The sequence below is a fragment of the Chroicocephalus ridibundus genome, chromosome 1 (genome assembly GCF_963924245.1).
Source record: "Chroicocephalus ridibundus chromosome 1, bChrRid1.1, whole genome shotgun sequence".
Taxonomy (NCBI): Eukaryota; Metazoa; Chordata; class Aves; order Charadriiformes; family Laridae; genus Chroicocephalus; species Chroicocephalus ridibundus.
In genome coordinates this window covers 147,967,025-147,990,023 of record NC_086284.1, presented here as the reverse complement: position 1 = coordinate 147,990,023, position 22,999 = coordinate 147,967,025, and the positions used below count along the sequence as shown (strand labels likewise).

The window sequence follows — 22,999 nt, the reverse complement described above, 5'->3', positions numbered from 1 at the left end:
TTCTCTGTGTCTGTGTATGTATATATATAACTGAAAAACTGGCCAGGTGACAATTTTTTTTAAAGGTTTGGTATTCATAAATCACCAGTCACATCATCCAGACTTGTACTGGAAGCCCAGTTTTTAGCTGGTTAGCATCAGTTCCAAGAAACTGAGACCCCAGTTCAGAGAAATACCCCTTTGTGTGAGTACAGATTTAAGTACTTTCCTAGATACAGATGTCCTGAAGTGCCCTCTCCTTCCAGGGACTAAGAGGAGGTAATCAGTCTTAGTAGGTGGATGTAAAATTTTGAAATATAACACAGGCTTTGCTTGAAGTTCGGTGGCTGATGTTACTACAACGGCATCAGAACTGTTAATTTCTGAGTTGCCATCTTTTACTCTTAAAACTCTCAAATAGCCCAATTTAATGACAGACCACAGCTTTTATTTATAATCACATTGTACATGCTTTCAGAGTTATACATCTCCAGTACTTAAGCAAGGATTAAGGCAACTCTAATGTCTGATTATTTGTTTTTATAAAGACTATTGCCATTGTATATATGTAAAGTTGACAACCGATATGAAGTATATGTGAGGTTTGCACCCTCCTTGCTCTGACATCCAAATTAGTCCTTTTTTTTTAATTTTCCTTTTTTTTTTTTCCCCTGCGATGTCCTTTTCTCAAGTGACAAGGAAGAACAAATGCTCCCATCCTCTAGCATGGATCTTCTCTTCTTTAGCCTCAGACACATGGTACTAAAGGCTACAAACAGTAAGCGCCCCCCCCCCCCAGTTCACTCCTTCAGTCCCACGGCAACACTTGTGAGCAGAGAAAAATCTCCCTACCAACCCCAGCAGTAATTTTTCATCCTCAAAAATAACTGATGTAAATGTGTTTTTAAGAAGTTACTGAACATGATGGGAAAAGGTTCCTTCCGGGTGCAGTTGTCACTAACTCTGTACAGTGTTTGCACTCGGATAGTGGCTCTCTGCTTCCAAGTCCTCCCTGGTTGCTGCAGGGCCTCGAGCCGTGCCTTGCCCAGCAGCTGGGCAGCAGTGACAACAAAGCCATCAAAGAAAGCAGCAGTGTAGGGGCAGCAGCTCTGCTTCGTCCTCTCCCCCAGCCCACCCAAGGGCACTGCGAGTGCTGGGACTTAGGGTGACTGTCAGACCTGTCAGTCCAGCTGAAGTCTGTGTTTTGGTACTTGCTTGGTGGACACCTCAGTTCTGCTCAAGAGTCCAGTTGTGCGCAGCTGGGTCATGCTGGCTGGACATGCTGCCCTTCGGTAGGCGCTCATCTGTGTTTTGCTAGCAGCTGTTTGCACAAATGCGAGAAACGACTGCTTTTAAGGTGCGTATATAACAAACTACACAGGATTCCCTCTGAAAAAGGTATGCCACTGGAATATATGAAAGTGCATCTTACATGGTACGTGGGGATGGTATCGCTCCATTATTGCCAACAGTGGGATATGTGGTATGATATCAATTTTAGATTAAGAATGTACCTAGTGTGTTCAGCAGCAGAGCAATTTTAGGTAATGTTCGGTGCTAAGATCCTGACTCAGCAAAAGACCTAGGCCCTGTTTTCACTTGCACTGGAGTCAAGCTAAGCATGTATTTATGCACTTTGCTCGTCACAAGTAACTAAATTACTCTGACTTTTGTGTGGCTTTGGTGTGTTCCTTTTATTTTTCCTTTTTAACTGATACTTTTTAAGTGTCGTGCCAAAGAGATAGTAGTGCTAGCTATGACTTTTTAATGTACAGATGATTGACTCAGTAGACCACAAACACTTCTTTGGAGCTGTTACAATCCAGTGCATTAAAGCCTGCTCAGGGATGGAGGGATGCTATATTTCCCACATTACTGATACAGTGGCTCTATTGTGTTGGAGTGGCTGTTGCGCATGTGTATCGTTTCCATCTGTCTGCTGAGAATCCTTAGGAAACTTGTGATGAAAACTAGTTACTGGGCTTGTGCAGCAGCCGGATCTGAAATACTTGCTTCAGAAAACCGTGGAAGAGCATGAATCACAAGACTGCGAAAAAGAGCTTCTCTAATACGCAAGTCAGCCCCGACCTTCCCTATCCCCTTCCTTCACACACACATACATTATTTTATTGAAATATCAATAAAAATATATCTGGTTCATTTTTAAAGCAGCACAACATTCAGAACATTTTTAATAGTGGTAGCAGCGTTTCAAATACTGTTTAATCTGTTTTGGATAATGCATTTGCCCTTGTTATAATCAGTGAATCTGAGGAGCTGTAGAGATAAGTGCAGAGCCAGAAAAACCATCAACTGGGCTGTACATTCTTCCATCCTGATCTCCTCCTTACAACAGGACGTAAAAGTTGAGGTTATAATTTTATCATCAAACCTAGAACGGTTCTGTCAGTTACAACATATATTTGAGGAGTCCATTACATAGAAAAGAGTATATTTTATAGCACTATGAAAAACATTCGCATAGCAGACCATAAGTAGTATCTTGCATGTTATTTAGAGAGAAAATAATATATGTTTTAATACTGTGAACTCTAGTACAGAGCTGACCTTTGGCAAAGCCTATTGCCTGATTGGGAAGTGCAATTTTCAGCTTGCCTTTTTTTTTTTCCCCCTCCCTTGCAGTGTCAGCTTTGAAAATGTTCAATCAATATAAACTATCACAGGGGTTAAAAGGAATAAACAACCTACCAGTCTTTCAGCAGTGAGAGGGTTGGGTCATGACAGTTAGGGAATTAATGACTCAAAACTTCATATGGTTGGCTTCTGTTTAAGAAAAAATAAAAACAACAAATTGTGATTTACACCATGATTTTCATCACTCATATACCTAAAGAAGAGGGGAAAAGAAGACCAATAAAGACTGAACTTCAATTGATCTTACAATTGTGTTTTAAACAGAAACCAATCACAAAAATATGAGAGGTGCTATCATTTTAGGGGAGGATCAGAATGCTATAATGAAAAATTAGATGATTTGGAGGAATGGGGGATTAACAGTCAGATAAAACTTTACAGCATAAACAACAAGGTCACTTGGTTAAGAACTAACGACAAGAATGTTTGCTAGACCTTGTCATCTCCTCCCTTCCTCAGACTGAGGGGGAAAGACCTGGACGTTTAGGTGATCATAGGATTACTCTGAAACATTAAATGTGACAATGTGAAAAAGACAGTATGAGTGCAGGATATATCAGGTTTGGTATTTCCATCAAAAGAGGGCAGAAAGTCACTGTACAAAGCATGTAGAATGTTGTGTACAGCTCCATTTATGTGTGTTTAAAGAGATTAATTTAAACTGGAACACGTTGAAGAATAGCTACAAAAATTATCTGGGGAACAGAGAGTGTGTTTAATGAAAAAGAATAAAGGGTTTGATTTGTTTAACCTAGCAAGATCAAGTAGTTACATGATGTATCTGGTATTAATATGCCAAGAAAGAGAAGAAAAATTTAAGTGAAGAGATAAGAAAAATTTAAGTTAAGAGATAAGAAAAAAGATATTCCTACATACAGTGGCGATTAAATTTAGGGTGGAAATTAGAAACAGGTAGACCACATCTCTTTTCAAGAGAAGTGCCCTGAAATAGTTCCCTGCAGAGGTCTTACCAGTGATGAATAGAGTGAAAGATTTTCTTGATGAACCTTCACGTATCATATGATGATATGTATCCCAGTATGCTGCTGGCCTTTTTCACAGTATTATCATGTTGTTGACTTGTAGTTGACTGTCATACCTAGATCCTTTCCCAAAGAAGTGCTCCCTCATCAGTTGCTCCCAATCCTGCATTTATGCAGTTAACTGTTCTACCTAACTATAGTTACATTTTCTTGTCCCGATTGCATCCTTTTCAGGCTGCTCCTCCATTTTCAGGATCATTTTGAATTCCGATTCTGTCTTCCTACTTGCCATCTCTGTCAGTTTGATGCTATCTGTGGATTTCATAAGAACACTCTTTATTCTGTCGTCCAAGTTGTTAGTGAAAATATTGAGTAGCACCAGATTTAGGGCCAATCCTTGCAGAACGCTGCTCTATGCATTCTTCCATTTTTTGTAGTGAACCATTAATAATGTTTTCTTTATAATAGTGCATTGTTTTCCTACCTGCCCTATGATAGTTCCAGCAAGACCATCTCTCTTGAAGCTCATATACTTTACTTACATGAAGGTAGTGTCAGACAGTTTCAAAAACTGAACCACGATCCAAATACAGCAACTACTACTTCTGGTGCTCCGCGCAGAACTGTAACAGAAAGAAACGGGATTCATTTAGCAAGATACTTTCTTGGTAGGTCAATACTGATGTGTATTATTTGCCTCCTTGTTACCACTCACGTGCTTACAAAAAGTTTATTTATTTTCTCAGATTTTCTGGGAATTGAAGGTAAACTGAAGATTGTAATTCCTCCAATTTTAATTTCTTTAAAGACAGGTACTGTTTTGTTCTATCCTACCTGTACTTCCTCTGCCCTTTGTTAAGTTTTGTGCTAACTAACTGCTCCAGAATTGCTTCAGTTGCTTGCACAAATGCCTTAGGCTAAATGCCGTCAGGTATAGCCATATGAAGGTAGCTGAAATATACTGAAATGATTCAAATTGTATTGATCTTGCCCCAAAATATTTAATTTCATAAGAGTATTAGCACAATCAAAATTTTCTTGTAGAAAACTTTGATTTAGTGAAGACTATTTTTCTGTCAAAAAAGCATAACAGACTGTTCCTGAACATTCTTAAATAAGAAACATGGAGCGTATGGTAATCTCAGCTTCTGCGCGATTATTCATTTAGCTCTGTAAAAAGTGTTTCTGATATTAATGCAAGTATTAATTTATTTTTTTACTAGTTTTTACTCCTAGTAATTTTACTAGTATTTACTCTTAGTAATACATATTTAATAAATATATTCTGGAATATTGAGCAACGTCCTGTTCACCATCGGGATCTTTTCATTCCATCTTCCGAACAGTGCTGCCACAAACCTTATCTATCTGGTGAAACACCTTCTAGGAGTAAGTCCATTTCCCATATTTGGTCTCTGAGCTGAGACTTTGGGAGTTAGGGTCAACTAAAACTAATCGTAAAGGTGATTTTTGCAGTGTTAGTTCAGTTCCTAGTGGGTTTGTGTTACAATCATCAGTTCCTATTTGGTCTGTTTTGACCTTCAGTATGTTCAAACAGTTGGCCAAAGAAATGCCCATCCTATAATCAATCCTCATAGACACCTATGCCCAATCTTTTTGTGTCAAAAACAAATTCAGAGTCGGGATTTAAAAATAAGTAGATAAAAGAATGGCTTCCTCTGGAACGGTTCTGAGGGCTTTTTGTTGTTGCTGCTGTTCTTACCTGACCGTGAATTCCCAGCGAAGGAGACTGTAACTGGTCCTTGAAAGTTTAGAGCCGAGATGATCGACATTTTGGATTGGAGAGCTCAGGGAGGCTGAATATCGTCCTGGCTGGCAATTGCGAGGTGATACTATTGATTTCTGTTCAAAGTACACATGGATGCCTACAGATGTATTCTGCGTCCATTAGGTCCTGAATGTGGAGCTTTTAATTCTTGGTAAGTAGCAGCACGGTGCGTAGGCAGGCTTTGCCCTGGTTTGTTTGTTTTTAAGTGTAAGTAGAAATAACACTGTGTGCGTCCATTTTAAATGAATTGACCTTTTGTTAGAGTGAGGGTTGTGCGTTACTTGTTATGGAGTGACTCCATTTGTCCATGCAAATAGGTGCAAAACAAGGATTATATCAGGCTACTGCAAAACTGAGAGGCAGGTCAAATTTAATGGAAACATCAGTCGTTAACCCTTTTACAGCGCCTGCCTAGGGAAATCCTTGTGGATGAAAGCTGCGTTATGTCCTCTTACCTAGCTCTGCTCAGCTGCGAAAAAACGGTGAGCCTAATGCACACACTCTGTCTAGCAGAGTTTACTTAGGAGCTCTGCAAGGAGACAAACATAGACCCTTTCTTTTTCTTTTCACAGAATATGAATCAATTAAGGCTGCTAAGTTCCAGGCTTTTACCATTACTCATGGTCCTGCTGCTTTTCCACTGCTGTGCCAAGACAGTGGGGATTAGGTATGGGGTGGGCAAAGGCACAGAATGGGAATCACAATGTTGGAGTATGTTGCCTTTTCTGAATATGGAAATGAACAGTTTCTTGAACTTGCAATTATAACAGAAAAGGAACTAGATTTTTTGCAAACTGTTGGGGTTTCCATGCTTCCGTGCGATTTGCACACCAGCAATAATAAATCCGGGTGGTTACAAAGACATGAATATGATGAATTTAAAAAGCAAAACAATTGTTCATTTCAAAATTATAGTAGCTCTTAAAAACAGATAGCTGCAAATAAATAATAGCTGAAGCGAATGTTTTTTAAAATACTGTCTGCGTGATGATTTTCCTACAGCACGGAAGCAGGCGTGATCTCTGTACCAAAAAGCCTGCATATTTTACACAACAGAACCGAACAGTTTCTTAGGGTTAGGTCAGAGCTGAGTGGTCAGCCGAGGAACACTCTAAATCACGTATCATCTTGAATAAGATGCTAAAATTAGAAGCCTGAACTACATCCTTTGTTGAGTGGGAAAGCATGTCCTGTTCAGTCCTCAAATTTTGGTGCAAAGTTGGTTTCACGTTTCTTTGTTCTGCTGTGCTTGTCGTGTTAAGTGGCAACGTTACAATACATGGAAACTAAAAGCACTGATTGTAAGTTGTAGGAAAATAGAGGTTTTTTGTAAGCACTCCCACCCATCTGGAACTTGCTGCTCCCTTATAATCAGTCACAGATTGTTAAATAAAGTAGACTTTACTTCACCCTGAACTCTTGCTTTATTCTTCTGTGAGGAGTCCAAAATAAGTATTGGATCCCTTAATTAGAACTGAATAACCAATTGGCTTGCATTACCTGCTGGCCTTCAGAGGTCTGTAGCCACTTTTCTATTTCCTTCTGATCATATTGTATTTAATGAAGGGGTTTGCTGGCCAGCTTCCACATAGGGTGCTTGCATTCTTGGTGACTGCAGTTAGTGTTTTTATTTATAATTTGTGCAGTGCTGCTTTAAATATTTTATTATCCAAAATGCAAATGATCTCCTTTAGCTTCCCTTTGTGGACGAACCTGTTTGCTTGACTTTCTGTATGTGTGTCATCTTTCCAACTGACATGTAGCAGTGTGGGATCTCACATTTGGATACTTCTCACTTGGCGCCGTGCTCATCCTTCCACTTACATTTTGAAGAGTAATTTCATATTTTCTTCTCTATCATTTTGTTTGCCAGCATGGATGAGAGCCATTCCTGGAAGGGGGTGTGCATCGGAGCTGGCACTGAGCGAACCCCTGGCATAGGGAAGAGAAGCTGTTCCTGTGTCAAGAAGGCTTGGGCATGTCTAGGTTGTGCCGCCTATTCCACTCTCAGCTCGTTGCCAAAATTCTGTGTGCTCCCTTATGCCAAGACCTATTGAGAGAGAGACTGTCTGTGAGTGTGTGAATTTATAGATATTTAATTAATAATCGAGCAGATAATTTCTGTAGTAATGGCCTTACGTAGGGTGAGGGAAGAAAGGGAAGGTACGCCTGCATGTCACATACTTTACCCTCGATTACAACCACGAGTTGATTTCCAACCTGAGCGTGACAGGTGAGGGATTCTTTTTTTGTTTGTTTGTGGTCTGGTTTTTGTTTGGGGGGAAATTTGTGAGGAGTTGTTTGTTTTGCTTAATTGATGCAACACAGGGTTCTTCCAAACCAGCCCCCTCATCAGAAATCTTTGTTATGAAAAGCCTACTGTAATAAGGATTTATTGCGCGTAGCTCTGTTAACGTAACATGTTGGGGAGAGTGTGCCACAGATACTCCTCTACATTTGAGCTGAACATGAATCTTTCAGTCCTTGCTGGTGAGCCATGACTGTTTAGTTTGAGTTAGAGCAGCTTGTGTTTTTAGCTGCAGTTCTTCGTTAGTCATTACGAATGTTAGTCATTACGGTGGCTAAAACTAGACTTTATTTTTTGGACCCACTGCAAGAAGGTGAGTCAGGGTAGGACATTAGGTATAGGTATGCGGGGTGTGACAGGGATATATATTTACTGCAGAGTTACTGAAATAGTTTATCGCGGCATTTGTTTGATGAAATTGCTGAAGCTGCTGTTTTTTTCTGAAATGTTGACAGCGTTGGCTCCAGCCCCGGTGAGCCGGGCAGGTGCTGCACACCCTCCTCCCAGCTGAGACACGCAGCAGCGAGCTAAGGAGACCCAGAGATATGAGATCTGGGAGGGGAGCGTAAGAGGCACCACGTAGCTGAGACCTGAGCACGTTCCAGACAAAGTTAACTTACCGTCTGGATCGTTTGAGGAGCAGTGATCTACTGACTGCTTTGTCCGTTGTCCCCAGTTGTCCTTTCACTATTCAGAAGTTGCTGTGTTTTCTTGGGGGATTTTTAGGTAAACTTCAAAATAGTTATACAGTTTTGATGTCATCATTATCCTTTGGGTTCTTTAGGCATTTATCATCCGGAAGACTCAATCTCCATCTTGTCACAACAATTTTTGCCATTTTAGCAGTCCTGAAGACCAGGGAGATGAGCAGAGACTCTTCTCCCATTATTGTCACGACGCTGCTGTAACTCTAAGATTTCTGTGCAAGATTTAGCCGCTGTGCTAACACTATGTCAGCTGCCCGTAATTACTGGTGAGGCAGCACATGACTGTCCTTCCATCACCCCAGAGCTCACCAGAGCTACAGGACCAAGGCAGAAAGGCAAGCGTGGCCACTTTATTGAGTACTGTGTGCATGTTCAGCAGCGTGTTCACCTGCCAGACTGGGGGCACTGGGCAAAGCACTGGAAAGGAGAACTCCCAAAAAAACCCATCCAGACCTCAAGGCCAAGTGAACAAACAGCAGATAAGAGGTGGACTGTGAAACAACTGCGTTTTGCAGAACTTCAAAGTGATTTTGAACAGTTGTAGTCTAGTCACTGACTCATCCCCTCCTCCCCCTTTTCACTTTTCCTGCCACTCCATGAACAGCATGCGAAAGCACTGAAAGAAAATAAGAATCTTAAACTCATAAACATACCTGCCTCCCATCTGGCACTCATCCCAGCAGCCTGGTGATCTCCTTAGTTGTCCAGCAGATAGTTGAAAAACAAGAGTCCTGTGAAGATTCGCATGTCACCATATCCCTGCCAGATGGCGGTTAGTAAAACATGGGCAAATTGCATTGGCTCTGCTTCCATCATGACAATCACAACAGAAACACTACAGTGTTGCAACATCGCTATTTTTTAAGCTAGGAAAATGAAGGGACCGTAAAGTAGGGCAATCGTGGAATGCTAAACACCACTTAAACCTAATTGCAGTGAAGTAAGTAGACTCTGAAGGGTACAAAGCACCGCTGAAGGCGACCCACAGGTTTTAGCCTCTCGCTCTATGAGTATGGGGGTGAGCTTCAGGAAGACGGCACTGGGCACATTTGCCTCACCACTCCGTTGGAAAGCTCTTGCCAACTTTAATTCCATTTTTAATCCCCTCTCTACTAAATGGCCATTCTTAATTCAATAAGCTTTTCAGTCTTCAGACCCCATCAAAAAGGGAACAGAACTAGACCATAAGGCTTGATCGTGTAGTACACCGAGAGACTCCCTATTTCGTAAGGATCAGCAATTTGGGGTAATAATGGCATGGAAAACAGAGAAACTTCAGGATGCAGTAGGAAGTCAGGCTGCTGCTAGGGTCACGTGCTGCAGTAAAACCAATGCCTTGACACCTCAGCTAGAGATCTGCGCCCCATTTAATTAACTGTTCCCAAAATGCAAAGGCCAATCTCTGCTCTACCCACCAATTCAACATGCAGCTGTGCCGATGTAACAAGGTCCTGCTGCTGAAAGGGGAGGCCCTGCTCCTCCCCACTTGGAGACACTCGGTCCCGTGCTCTTTCTGATGTTTTTCAGACCTGCCTCTGAGCTGCGACCGAGTAAATAAGATGCTTGAATCGGTGTGTGCCCAATGCTTGTGTTTCTGGGACAAGGAGCAAGAACCATCTCCCCAGACACTGCCTTCCAGCTGGTATAGAAAGCCGTATTCCCTTAGGTGGGGGGAAGCCGGCTGTCTGCATGTGGGAGAATGACGTGGTGCTCGGGAAGCAGAGGTCTGGGATGTTGGCTCAGGATCTCGTCTGTGCAGATCAGAACATCATGAGGCAGATCACTGGCTTTCTGCACCACGCAGAGCCAGCCAGCGTAGGGTGCAGGGTTGTGGTACTGACCCAGTAACATGCCTTAGTGTTTGAGGTGGCAAAAGGCTGCCCGGAGGGAGCGTGGACAGCTTTCGCTATTGACTTGCAGTGCTGTTCATGCCCATTCAGACTGTTTGAAGAGCCATCCCTCCCTTCTCCTCCCAGGCCCTCAGCCCCACCCTGGACAATTTGTTTGGGCTGGTATGGGTAAAAACTCACAAAAACATCAGAACTTGCGGAGTTATCCAAAGATGTTTGAGCCTCCATAGTCTTGCTGGTTAGTAGCTAATTTGCGGCTGCAGGCTTTCAGCAAGCATTTGAGTTCCTTCTGATCTATCACGGGTACAAACGCTGTGGGGGATGACTTTGGCAGAAGTGTCTTACAAAACAAAATTCGAGTTCAGCTTAAGATAAAGAATTCAATCTGAAAGAGGTACTTGAATCTAGTGTTTGGGTGTGTTTTAGGCAAAAGTGTCCATTACCCTGCTGCTTTTTTGAAGCTGTGATCAACTTCAGTCCGCTTTCAAGGATAAAAGCAAGCAAGCAAGTGGGCAGGCTGAAGCTGCATTCCTCGCTCAGAGGCTGGGATGCTGGTAAGGTATGTGCCTCTGCTGGCTGGAGAATTAGCTTTGTTTGTTGCTTTGGATTCATTTTAGGTCAGGTATATGGAGAAAGTTGGGGTTTTTTTTAGTCTTTTGCTGAGTCAAAAAGCAGTCTGGCATCTGCAAGGCTGTTCTGCTCTTGGGCAGCTTGAGTGCCATGGGTTTCAGCAGAGCTGCAATGCCCAGCGCAGACCCTGCCCCACCTCTTACAAGTTTATTTACTATATACTTGGTGACAGTAGGCAAAAATTTACAAAGCCTTCTACAAGCGCCAGAGGAACTCAAATGTAATTCATTTAGAAACTGGTGTTTGGTTTTCAGCATTTATATGTTTGATTGCATTCAGCTTGCTGTCCTCTTAACCGCGGATGTATTTCACATTTCTGCGCTGCTTGTTCTGCTGAGTGACCGGAGAAAGATTGAAAATCTTCAGCAACGTTTTAAAAATTCTTGTACCAATTTTAGTAACTGTTTTTCTGCTTGAATTTAGGATCTAAATTACCTGGCAATGTCTGGCTTCAGTTGATAACTTTAGCATTGCTAACTTGGCTTGAATTGGTATCCAAGAGTTATTCTGCTTATTGATGGCTGGAGAAAAACGGGGGATCTCCTCCAAACCAAAACTGTTTACATCACGTCTTAATTTCTTTCCATTTCTCTTCCTGCCTTCTGCCTTTTATTGTCTTTTTTGCCCTCAAGCCTTATCCCCTTCTCTCACCGTTTCTCTTGAATATGCCTGTTCCCCTCAGGCTTTGACCTTGCGCAGGCAGTAAGCGCAAAGCCGTGTTATTTGGAGTGAAGTAACACCAGTAGTCAGGAAGGAACAATGTAGTTCAGGCCAGATAAAATAAATCTCGCATTTCCTGTCAAGAAACTGGGCCAAAAGCAATGATGAGAGACAGAGGGGGCAAACCACGCGGCTCAAAACTAGAGACATATGGGTTAGAAGCAACCGCAACCCTCGCTTAAAAACAGAAAACAAAAAGCTAAGGCATTGGATGAAAGAGAAATAATACCAGCTCCTCGGCAATAAAAACCACACGACGTGGGGTCTAGCCAGCTTCCAAACCCATTGCATGTGCAGCACAAGTGGGGTCTGAATTTCCTGCTACTGTACAAGAAATTAATTGTCCTTTGATTAATTTATTTAATTGATGCTTTGTGTTGTAAATTAGAGAGCTGATCTTACTCTATCTGGCTTGTTTCTTCACCAAACTCCCTTCCAGACCCGAGGAGACGCTCTGATTAGAAGTTGTTGCTACTTTTGTTGTGTTTTAGTAACTCTCCGGCTGGTTTGCATGGCAGCGAAAATTCCAAAATCATGTCGGTTTTGTACTGTGACTCCCTTGTCCCAACAGTCAGCTGTTCATCCAGCATCGCTGGTGCAAATGAATATTAATGAGTATATGGGTAAAGGGGTCAGGATCTGTCCCCAAACCAGTGAGAGTTTTGAGCACGTGTTTATTTATATAAAAAGCTCTGTAGTACACAGCCAAACTACAGAGTTAGGATTTGGAGGGCGTTTTGGATTTTCTTTCTGGGGAGGATATTGCTGTGTGTGTGGAGAGTGATGGCGTCTGAGGAGCATCTCAACAAGGCAGAAAGTGAGGATGGCAGACGGGGCTACTTGGGTTGGTTCCCACGAGGGCCAGTGTTGGATCCTGATCAGTTTAGGAGACTGAACTAAAAGCAACACACTGGGTAATGTAAGAATGTTTAAACAGATACAGCACTTCTCATCTTCAAAGTACAGTGCAAAGATTAACTAATTGGATTGTTTTTTCTCCTTCTTAGGAAGAGTTTGCAAAATAGTGGTCAGGGAACAACTGGGGATATGATTTATTTAAGTGCTGAAATGCTTTGTATAAATTCCCTCACAGGAGGCCATTAGGAAAGTGCGGTTACTTTAGGATGTGAAGAAAAGTCCTTTGTGGTGAAGAGGCAGGAAGCAACGAGCAGTCGGTTCTATTATGGACAGTGATAATATTTGGGCACCTCAGTTGTAAGTGCTGAGAGTTCAAGACCAGGCTGGATGGGGCTTTGAGCAACCTGGTCTAGTGGGAGATGTCCCTGCCCATGGTGGGGGGGAAAGGGGGAGTTGGAACTAGATGATCTTTAAGGTCCCTTCCAACTCTAACCAGTCTATGATTCTATGAAAATGGGTCTTGACAACGTACTGGAGAGGCAAAATTTTCTATCATGAAACATATTTGGATTAATTCAATACAGAGGGGGAAGATTGGTGAATCACTCTGGGAGAATCTGTCTATTTGCTGGAGTGGAGGGCGGACACGCATTACCACCAAGTCAAGTCGAATGGGCGCAGAGGAGACTGGCAGGATGGGAGTCCTTCTCCTGTCCTCCTAGGAAGAGGGTAGGCATTGACTTGAGGAGGGCATCTTATGCACCTGTCTCTTGATTTAAAAAAAAAAGTAATATAAATTAAAGCCCCCAGAAGAAGGCATGAAAGGACAGAAAAGGTAGGAGCAGGAGTAACTTAGGCTAGAAATAAGGAGAAGCAGTGCGTGAACATGTAGCAGACAAGTCTCTGAGCTCCCTTCTCCTCTGTGTGAGCATGCCCCACGGGGTGCAGGATTCTCCCAGGGGTGCCGAGGGAGCTGCCCCTCGCCAGGGCAGCCCAGGAGGGGGGAACGCAGCAGGGCTCCTGCACAGTACAGTCCCACCGCAGCCTGGGCCTGTCGTGTGGGCCTGCCTGTGCGGGCAAGCCCGGGGTTTGATCATCGCTGAAGTGAACATCCTGACGGAAAGCTTAACTGATCTGACACACAACTCCAGCCACAGAGTTGTCTAGCAGGATATCAAATAGCAATATATTCAACTGGTAAACCACTGTGTTAGAACAACACATCTTCAAAACAAACTGAGCACGCCCTGCAGGTATCCTTGTTTCTAGGTATTTCTGAAAGCTCTCCTCGCTCTCTTAACCCTTTCAGGTGCTGTACATCCAGCACAGGTGGAGAACTTGCACTGAGGCATGCCTTTTGCCTGGTTCAACCATAACTGCATGGTGCTGGTAGGATTTTTTTTTACAGCTTTAACAGGACATAGTTGCCTGCTCATTTCCCACCGCTGTGTGTTGTGAGCTGGGGTGGGGGGAAGAAGGAAGGGAGGTAGTGCTTTAAATGGGAGTGATACACAAATGCCAAGCATGGTATTTGTACCTGTGTAAAGTTCTCTGACGCTTAGGAAGTATATCATAAAAACAGTTCAGTAACGATAACTGAACACTCAAAAATTGGGATGTTAACATCACCATGTGATTGGAATAAAACAAATAAGGAACCTTTGGACAATGAGTTTATAGCTTCTTTTAGGAAAAGAATAATCCAAATTTCCAGCCGAAGCTATAGGTAGGTCAGAGAAATTTGTACCTAGGATAGGATCTTTGATTCTTAGAGCTTGAGGGCATCTAGATCTGCACTTTCTTAGGCACATTTTTATCTAAAACCTGAATTTAACTCAGACCCCACTCATTTGGGATTGAGTTAGCTTGTGGCTGACTAGCACGTATATATACATGCTACAGTAGGGCTTGAGGATGAAATTGTCACACCATGTAACCTCATCTGAATTAGGTACCTAATTTAGGAGCCAAAGCCACCTGTACAGTGAATAGAGACAGGCGGGCTCATCCAAAGTGGGCTTCAGAGCAGCCATGCTAGGAACCTCAGTGGCCTCTATGAACAGTTAGGTGGCTGAAGTTATGCAGTATGAATACCCTTTTGGTGCCTGGTGAGTGAGTTTTGTCCTTTGAGTTCAGTTTTCAAAGGACCAAAACAACGTGAGAAACACTAGGCTTGCACTGGAACCAGGAATTGGAGAAACCGAAGCACAAAATTTCCTCTGATTTAAAGAAGAAGGAAGATCTTGGATAATGATTTTGAATTTCAGTGTTCCCTATAGCAGAGTTCAACACGCGTTCCTGATCAAATTCAGGATTAAATTCTCATTTTGAAGGTGCACATCTGTTAAAATATTAACTCGTTATATATCAGAATTTTCCAGGTTTCCTGGCAAGTCATGCTCAGGATGAAGTCTTTCCAACCATGTGCATTGAAGGACGTGTTTATATATATGGGTATATACAAACACACATGCTCTAGACAGCGTGTAGGTGAGAATGCTGTTACAAAGCAAGATTCTTCCAAATTATTTATTGCAAGAGACAGTAGCAGTCCCCTGCATTTAGATTACCTCTATGAATTTTAAAAGATCCTGTTGGACCAAAAAGCGTTAATGCTTACTCTGTCTTTGGCACTCTTTAAAATTTATTACTGAAAAAAATTCCAGGTTTCAGAAGTACAATTTTGTCATGCCACGAGGCTGTGTTCCAACCTGGCGGTGATACAAGCCTATGAAAGTCGCCATTTCACTTTCACCGTCATTGTCTAGGAAGCATGTCACAGTGTCACATCAGCCAAACAAGGGTGTTACAAGGAGCTGAGCTCAGCTGGTACCAAACCACCTCCATTCCTATGGCACATACTGTGCCGGGTGCCCTTGGACCTGCCAGAGCAGCTGCAGCAGGACGGGGAGCATGTGCTCTCCCAACCTCCTCCCTGGACATCCGACTTCCCCTTCTTCTCCCTCCCTGGGCTGGCATTGGCTGGAGTTTCCCCAGCAATGTAGCTGGGAAATGGGAAAAAGTGGTGGGCTGTCCTGGCTACAGACCAGACTGTACCCAACTTTCTGCAGACTCCAGCTCATACCCCAAAGCTCAAGTGGTAGACTTCTGTTTAACAGAAGGTAAAACAGGTGAACTCTGTTTAGCAGAAGCTAAACCTTGCCAGGGAGATAGGATTTGGAAAGCTTCAGCTGTTGTATGTAATATACTTAGTTTTTATTTATTTCCCTCCCTTCAGAAAAGGAGGAAAGTTCACACCAAAACAATGTTTAAAGCAAATTGCAAAGCCAAACATTGACAATTAAGGCCAAATTCAGGTTGTCCCTCCAATCACACTTCTGCCCTCTTGTGTGAATGCCCTGTGATACACTTTTGAACTGCAAGAACCTGGGCTAGTTTTCCCTCTTCAGGGCAGAGGATGGACACACAACAGTACAGAATTAATGGGCAAGTTTAATGCCAGTATTTCCTAACTTTGAAATGCTTGACTTTAACCTTTTTTTTTTTTCAATGTTTTTTGAATGTACACTCTGTTGTTATTGATTTCAGAATAAACACTTCACTCTATTTGGAGAGAGAGATTTCTGTCTCATACAGCTTCTCTGAAGTTACTGGTTTCACCAGGGCTGAATTTGGCCCATTATATGTAATGAATTGTATATTCCAAAATCAATATTAATAACTCCGGGTGCTCTTTTTAAATAGATTGTAGACATTCATATAGTCTGTGTAAAGTTCATATGAAATGATACTTGCCTATTCTTTATTCATCCTTTTGGTTAATAAATAATCCTTTAGCTTTTCAGGAGTTGGTTTCTGGGATCCTGTTGGACATCTGTATTTATCATTTAGGAAGCCATCACCAGTAAATCTTTCTCTCTTCAGATTTTTGACATAAAGCCCAGGGTTTTCAGGATTATTCGCTACTTCTCATTGTATTTGGGGTTTGTTGGTTTTTAAAAAATATATTTATAACCTATTCTGTTGGTGAGTTGCAGTTTGTCAATTGAGAAGTTTTAGCAAAACGTACAGCATTGGTGAGGCACTGAGAAGGAAAATCAGCCATCCTCTTCCTGAATCTCTGCATTTGCTGCGAGGCACCATTTCATCTGGGGATGTGAGTGACTCACAGAGGTTGGAGGGACTCATAATTTCCATACTACAGCACTGTTCACTAGGATTTTCTGACTTTTGTATTTATCATTAGAGGCAACGTTACACAATGTCAAAGAAAAAAAATCTAGCCTTCATAATGTGCTTTCCTGATTGTAAATGGGGCTGGGTATCCTGTACTGAAATGTCAGGTTAGATCCTTTGTAAACTCTGAAGCCTGCTCTTAGAATAGAACACTTCTGGAGTGTATTAAATTGGTGTTAATTGAGAAACACATATGCCAATGACATTTTAAGCTACGCTAAATAAAACCAAACCTTTAGCAGGTCCCTATCACAGAGAGATCCTGAGATTTCACTGAACCTGCTGCTGCCGTCATCTTTTTTCCATCTATGCATATGTTGCTTGCAATGATATATGGTAACTCCTGATGCAAATACCACTCATGCTGTTACAGCTTAAAAGGCCCAGAAATAGAATGCAAACACAATGTCTGTTTTTTTCTGCTCCACAATCTAAAAACCTATGACCAACAGCCTAAAGTTTGATTCCTTTTCCCTGCAGTTTTTGTACCAGCTGACTTCAAAACATACGTTTAGCGCTGCAAGTCATAAAAAATTCATCGTCTCTTTCTTTTTTTAGGGGGACTAATTCTGCAAGTGTCTCAGGGTTCTCTGGCTCCTGTTGCAGCTGAGCCACAGGTCAGCACCTCAGGAGGGGCCCCGTCCTCAGGCGACCCAGTGCCCACTATATTCACTGCCTCCACTTCCCCGACACGGCTGGCCCCTGGATCAGGCCCTAAGCGTATTGGTAAAGTACATGCGCTTTATCTTAAGATAAATAAAGCCATTTGAAAAACACAAAGCAAAATTGGGGTTGAAGTCCCAATTGTGTCAATATACTCATGGGAGATGTGGCAATGTTGTGTTGCACGTTTGATTTGTTACAGAAAAGAAAGGGCAGCTTGGAAGTTACCCAGGGCTGGGTCTCGGCAGCGCAGGCCGCACGGCGGCTCAGCGGAGCGGCGCTGAAATCCTGCTCTAATGCAACCACACCAGCTCTCCCAAGCTGGCTTTGCAGGACCGCTCTTGTTAGATCAGCTGTCTTCTGCTGCGAGTTAGGGCAAGAGGTCAAGAGCCATTTATGAAGAGTCTGGTGCCATTAAGCTGGCATGATATAGCTACGGGCAAAACTCTCGCTGGCAGCTCATTGATTTCCAAGTGACAAAGCCCACTACTGCTTTGCCACTCAGTAACTTTTTGCCTTTGAACCAAAAAAAAAAACCCATTTTTTTTCCTCGAATAGCTCGTGCAGCTTTTTTGGTTTGGGTTTGGTGTTGGTTTGGGGTTTTTTTGGACAAGCAGAAATACTTTCGAAGGTGCATTGTGTTGCCACTGTGCAGTGCACTGCAGGACCTTTCTTGGTGAGAAGATGATTTGTGGCCATCTCCTGACTGTGTCCTGGAGGTGCTTAGGTTTATTTCTGACTCACTGCCTTTATGAGCATAACTAAAGAGACACTAAATCCTTGAAAGGAATTTGGTGTCTATAAAACCCAGACTTGTAGGTGCCTGGCTCCTAAGTGGAGGGGAAGAGGGGTCTCTTCCCCAATTGCTGCCCCCAGGTGTAGTCACGGGCAGTACCCGGTGCCTGCCTGATACAGACCTTGAAGGAGAAACGAGGGGGATGCTCCTCTCAGGAAAGGGTGCACAAACTGCTAAGCTGTTGCAAAGTCTGCCTTATCCTCCTGTGGCCCCCAGTAAATCTCAATTTCTTTACTGTACAGTTTCAGAGGTTCCTCATGCGTGCTGCCAATTTTCTTCCCAACTTACACTTACTTCTGGTGTTTCAGGTAGGACCTTGGGTTGTGGGAAGTCTGGTGGAACTGCATCAGTAGGAATGTGTCATCACATGGGACGTGGTCAACCAGTAGCTGTGCTCCAGGTCCCAGTAAGCTGGATGTTGGCCTGTGGTGTCTGTCAGGAGCAAGGACTGGGGTTTATATCTCCAGTTATCTGATAAATGGAAATGAATGAAGCCTTTTTTTTTTTTTTTTTTTTGAAGAAATATCTCCCTTCCAAGCTTTTTGTGTGAGAAGTATTAGAGTGAGCGTTCGGTAGTTTTTAATTCAGAACATGTATTTTTCAGGTCAGTCAGGTTTTCCTGTTCTTGTTTGTTACAGTACAACGCATAGGTTTAAAGTGCTTACAACAAATATGTGAATATGTGCTTACAACGTCCTACAAAGGTGGTAGCATCTTTATTTGCATTTCACAGATGAGAAAATGCAGAGCAGTTGAGTGTTTTGCTAAAGCCAGACAGGAAAACCATGGCAGAAGGAGGGAGGATTCTCCAACTGCCCATTGTGGATATTCGGTTATCCCCAGGGTAACAGGTATACAGGCTGTCGGTTCAGCCTGTCTGTCTGTCCTTCCTCCTCGTGGCATGGCGTTCTACCACCATCCGTTGGAGCAGCTCTGGAGCGCAGGAGACTCCCACACGGTAGTGACTAGCCAGCTATTTGCCACACAGTCTTTCACAGGGCAGCTGCGTGCAGAATTTAATTATAACTCGCTTAATTGTCCACTTTCTTGTAATTGTTCTTACTGCCTCCACTCCCCTTAATGGCATGCTCACGTTGGGAGGACCAGGAGGGCTATGCAGGGCTGTCCCAGAGGATCCCCCTATTCTCCTTTCGTGTGTCTCAGACGTGATAGCTGCCTTGCAGCCGGCGTGCGACCACGGCATTACTTGCTCAAACACACTCTTACTAACCCCGGCCTGGGGACTCCCTTGGTGATAACACTGGAGATGCAGTACTCGGGCCGTGCAGATTTTAATATAAAATATTATGATTTGTCTGTCTGCTTGCCCATCTGTCTATCTGTCCATCTATCTAATGGACCTACGCGCATGCTGGAATAGCTTGGGGAAGGTCAGAGGGAGTTCAGGATGACAGAAAAAAAGGTCAATTTTTGTGTGCATGCATGTGTTGCTCCAGCTAACTGATGAGGCGTCTTGGCAGGGCATTTCAACTTAAAGAGACAGCCCCGTCCGTTCGGAAGACACGAGTGCCCTTCTTGTGAAACATGGTCAAGAATTATTCGCCAGAGGTGACTTTTTTACAGCATTCCCAATGATAATGTTGCCTTGCAAATATCTCCAGCGATTCTGCCGGACTTGGGGGAGATAAGCGTGGTATGCGCGACGGGGCCCAAGATTTGGTTTGTGTTTAATTGGGACATCTGTATGTTTGCACGTATTGTAAAACAGAGAAGCTGAGTGTGTGCAACGGGACTGAGGGGGCTTGAGCATCTCGGGGTGGGTGCACACGTGTGGTGGGCTCTGTTAGACAAAACAGCTTGGAGATTTTTCACTCGGCGACTTTTTGGTGCCAAGTACTCTTTTTCAATTTCAAGCAAGTTTTTGTAGGTGAGCTGGAGCTTAATTCCCTCCCTGGCCACTGAGTTGAGGATTCGATGACCGGCGTGGCGCTGGGGTCCTGAGCTTGGGAGCCGGCGGTGGGAAGGGAGCAGCCTGGTTTCCAGCGGCAGCCCCGGCTCACAGAGGGACCATTAGGCAGGCGGAAGCCCCCGGCAGGGTTACGGACCAGACAGTCTATACCAAGGCAGGTCAAAGGGTGAGCTTGCTGTTTACTGAATCGGTAAATAGCTAATTATTCAGCCTGGCAACAGGGTGAAACCCGCATGGGATGTAAATCCTCAGCAATTCAATGTTATCTAGCGGGGAACAGGATTTGAGATCCGAGGATCCCTCGCGGTAGCAGAGGGGAGCTCTCTACACTTTAAAACCTTTTAGGGTCATTGTACGATACCGCGGAGCCATTAAGGAGCCCTCACGTGCCAGAAGCGGTTTAACAGGCCCAGTGTTGGGCACTTAATTGTGTCAATAATTATTCACGCATTAGCACCAGCTCCTCCTTAAAGTGTGTACTGTGGTGACTCATTAAGTTATTACTGGTATTCATTACCAGTAAAATTAGCCTTTTTTCAAAGTGTAAAATTTATGTTTTATAGAAAAATATTGCTAGGAGTGTGACAGCTTTGCTCTACTCCCTGCTAGGTGGGGAGAAAAACAAGACTATGTGGAGATGAAGCAGTATGTTTTAACCAAAAAGAGGCCCTCAAAAATAAGAGGCAGTCAAATTAGAAAGCGTCTCAAGCCTTTGTTTGTTTGTTTGTTTGTTTTGCGGGTTTTAAGAACTTAGGGTAGGGGAGAAGCTACGTTCCTGCCTGGCTTTGACTCTCGGTCCTGTGTGTGAATGTGCTGTTTTCCGGTATCAGGAGTGAGAAAGATGCCCAGTGTCTTTTGATTAATAAAGTGTTAATGTATATGCAGCTGTCTTTATGTTAAATGCTTTGTGGTGCACTTTGTTTCTTTAAATGCTGATCATTTACAGTGAGCGTGTACAGTATATATGCCTGGAGGGAGAGCAATTGTTATACAACTCTTTAATCCGAACCATGATTAAAACGCCTTTTGTTCCTCCCTCCCTGCATTACTCCAGCCTATCATCTTCTCTGAGAAATCATTTGGCAAGTAGATACGTGCGTATTTTAAGAGAATAACTCCTTTTAAAGAATCAGTTTTGCTTTTGTTCTGCTTTTAGAACTTAGTTTTTTGCATTTCAATATACAGCACTGTTCAAAAGGCGTAGGAGGGTCATAGCCATTTTTTGCGTGAATAAGGTATAATTGAAATATGATGTATGCAGATATCATCACTTCTACAGCAATTATCCAGATTGTTTGTTTAGTGGGAACATACTTTCAAGTAGGGGTTGGTCAGTGGCAATCATGTTGCGTGACACAGCTGAGGGAAACGACAAAGAATATGTAAAGTCTCACACTGTGAAATTTTGCGTTGCGCCGGGAGTGTCTACTAGGGGGAATCGTTAGGAATTTCGAAGGTGAGGGCCACGGCGGTTTCAGAGAGAAATGTAAAGGAGGACGGGGAGGCTGGCGCTTAGATCTTGGGGAGAGGCTGGGGTTTGGCATTCTGTTTCATGTGGAGACCAGCAGCTAATGTGGTCCTTGTTGAAACTTGAAACAGCTCTATTAGTAGCTTGATTGGGGAGAGGAGAAGAGACCAAGAGTAAACAAAAATGTGCGGTCTGGAGATGGGCTTAATTGTGCACAATACATCTTGCCTCTGTGCGGCTTATTCTAATCACTCCAAATGGCAACACACACGCTCGCACACACACACACACACACACACAAATTTGATCTGCTCAAGCAGATAAAACTGCTATGTGTATAATATTGCCAGGCTAGAAGGAAAAAAAAAAATGGACATCTGTTTAACAATTCTCTATTGTAGACAGGATCATAGAAACACTGTTGCCTGCCTGTCGTGTTCAATCAAAATGAATAAAATGCCGATTTAAAAAAAAAGAAAAAAAAAAAACAGGCGGAAGAGAGCCTTAGAGTATTTGCTTACACTTTTTTTTGTTTTAATTTCAGCAGCATGGTGAGGAGGGGGAATCCCAGGGGCAGGAGGAGGTTTCAGGAACAGTGAAGGGAAGATTTTGTTTTGTGTTGTGTTGGGTTTTATCCTCGGAACAGCCGAGAGAGGCGAACAGCAGTCGGAACTAATTGTAGCTCGCTCAGGAAAGTCTTCATTAGCACTTGCCACACATGGTTACCAGATGTGCCGAAGAAGGGGTGGGAGGAGGGGGGAAGGGGTATGTGGAGAATGGGCTACATACTTAAACCTAATAATCTGTCTTTTGTTTTCAGGTCTATTGTGTTGGGGAGGGGAAGAATGGGGAGAGGGAGAAATCCTGGCTGCTTTTTGATGCAGCCAGTCCCTATTAGCTGAATGGCATTCCTTGTCTTGCAGCCTCCTCCAAGGAAGGAAGAATCCCTCACTCATGGCCAAGTAAAGAAGGGTTTATTTAATTTTTTTTAGTGGGTGTTCTTTTAGTTATTTTTTTAAGGCTATCAGTGAACTATTATTCCACTGAACCCAGATGAAAGTATTTGGACAATCAAACTGGTAAACCGCTATCATTCTGGCCAGCTCCTGAATTTGAGCTGGGTCTTTTTTTGTGAGCTTGTGGGTTCCCAGAGTGTCAGTGGGGCTGTTGAACTCTCAGTTCAATAGCAGCAGCATCTCCTTAGTTCACGTGTACTTTGACAGTGAGTGTGAGATGCAATCAGTGAAGCCAAGTCCAGCAGGAAGGTAAGAAGAGCTCTGTGGTCCTGTCGGTCAGCCCTGAGGTTGTCAGCTTGGTTAGATGTTTAACCTTCTGCCTGTTGCTATTAAAAAAAAATTAAAAAATTAAATAGATCTTCCATATATAGTGGCTGTCGCTGCGGCACATCATATTATGGTCCTGCTGCCCACGTAGATGAACCAGTGTTAATTTTACTGCAGACATTA

General features: G+C 43.1%; 1 protein-coding gene across 6 annotated transcripts in view; it reads left to right on the top strand.

The window, feature by feature from the left end:
- SOX5 (SRY-box transcription factor 5) overlaps positions 1 to 22,999 on the top strand; it is a 656,088-nt gene that overhangs the window by 280,687 nt on the left and 352,402 nt on the right. For 3 of the 6 annotated variants that reach the window (XM_063358081.1, XM_063358063.1, XM_063358071.1), the window contains one exon: positions 17,235 to 17,402. The exons of the other annotated variants lie outside the window; for them this stretch is intronic. The gene's annotated coding sequence lies outside the window, so the exon portion shown is untranslated. The remainder of the gene's footprint in view (positions 1 to 17,234; positions 17,403 to 22,999) is intronic. 6 annotated transcript variants of the gene reach the window in all.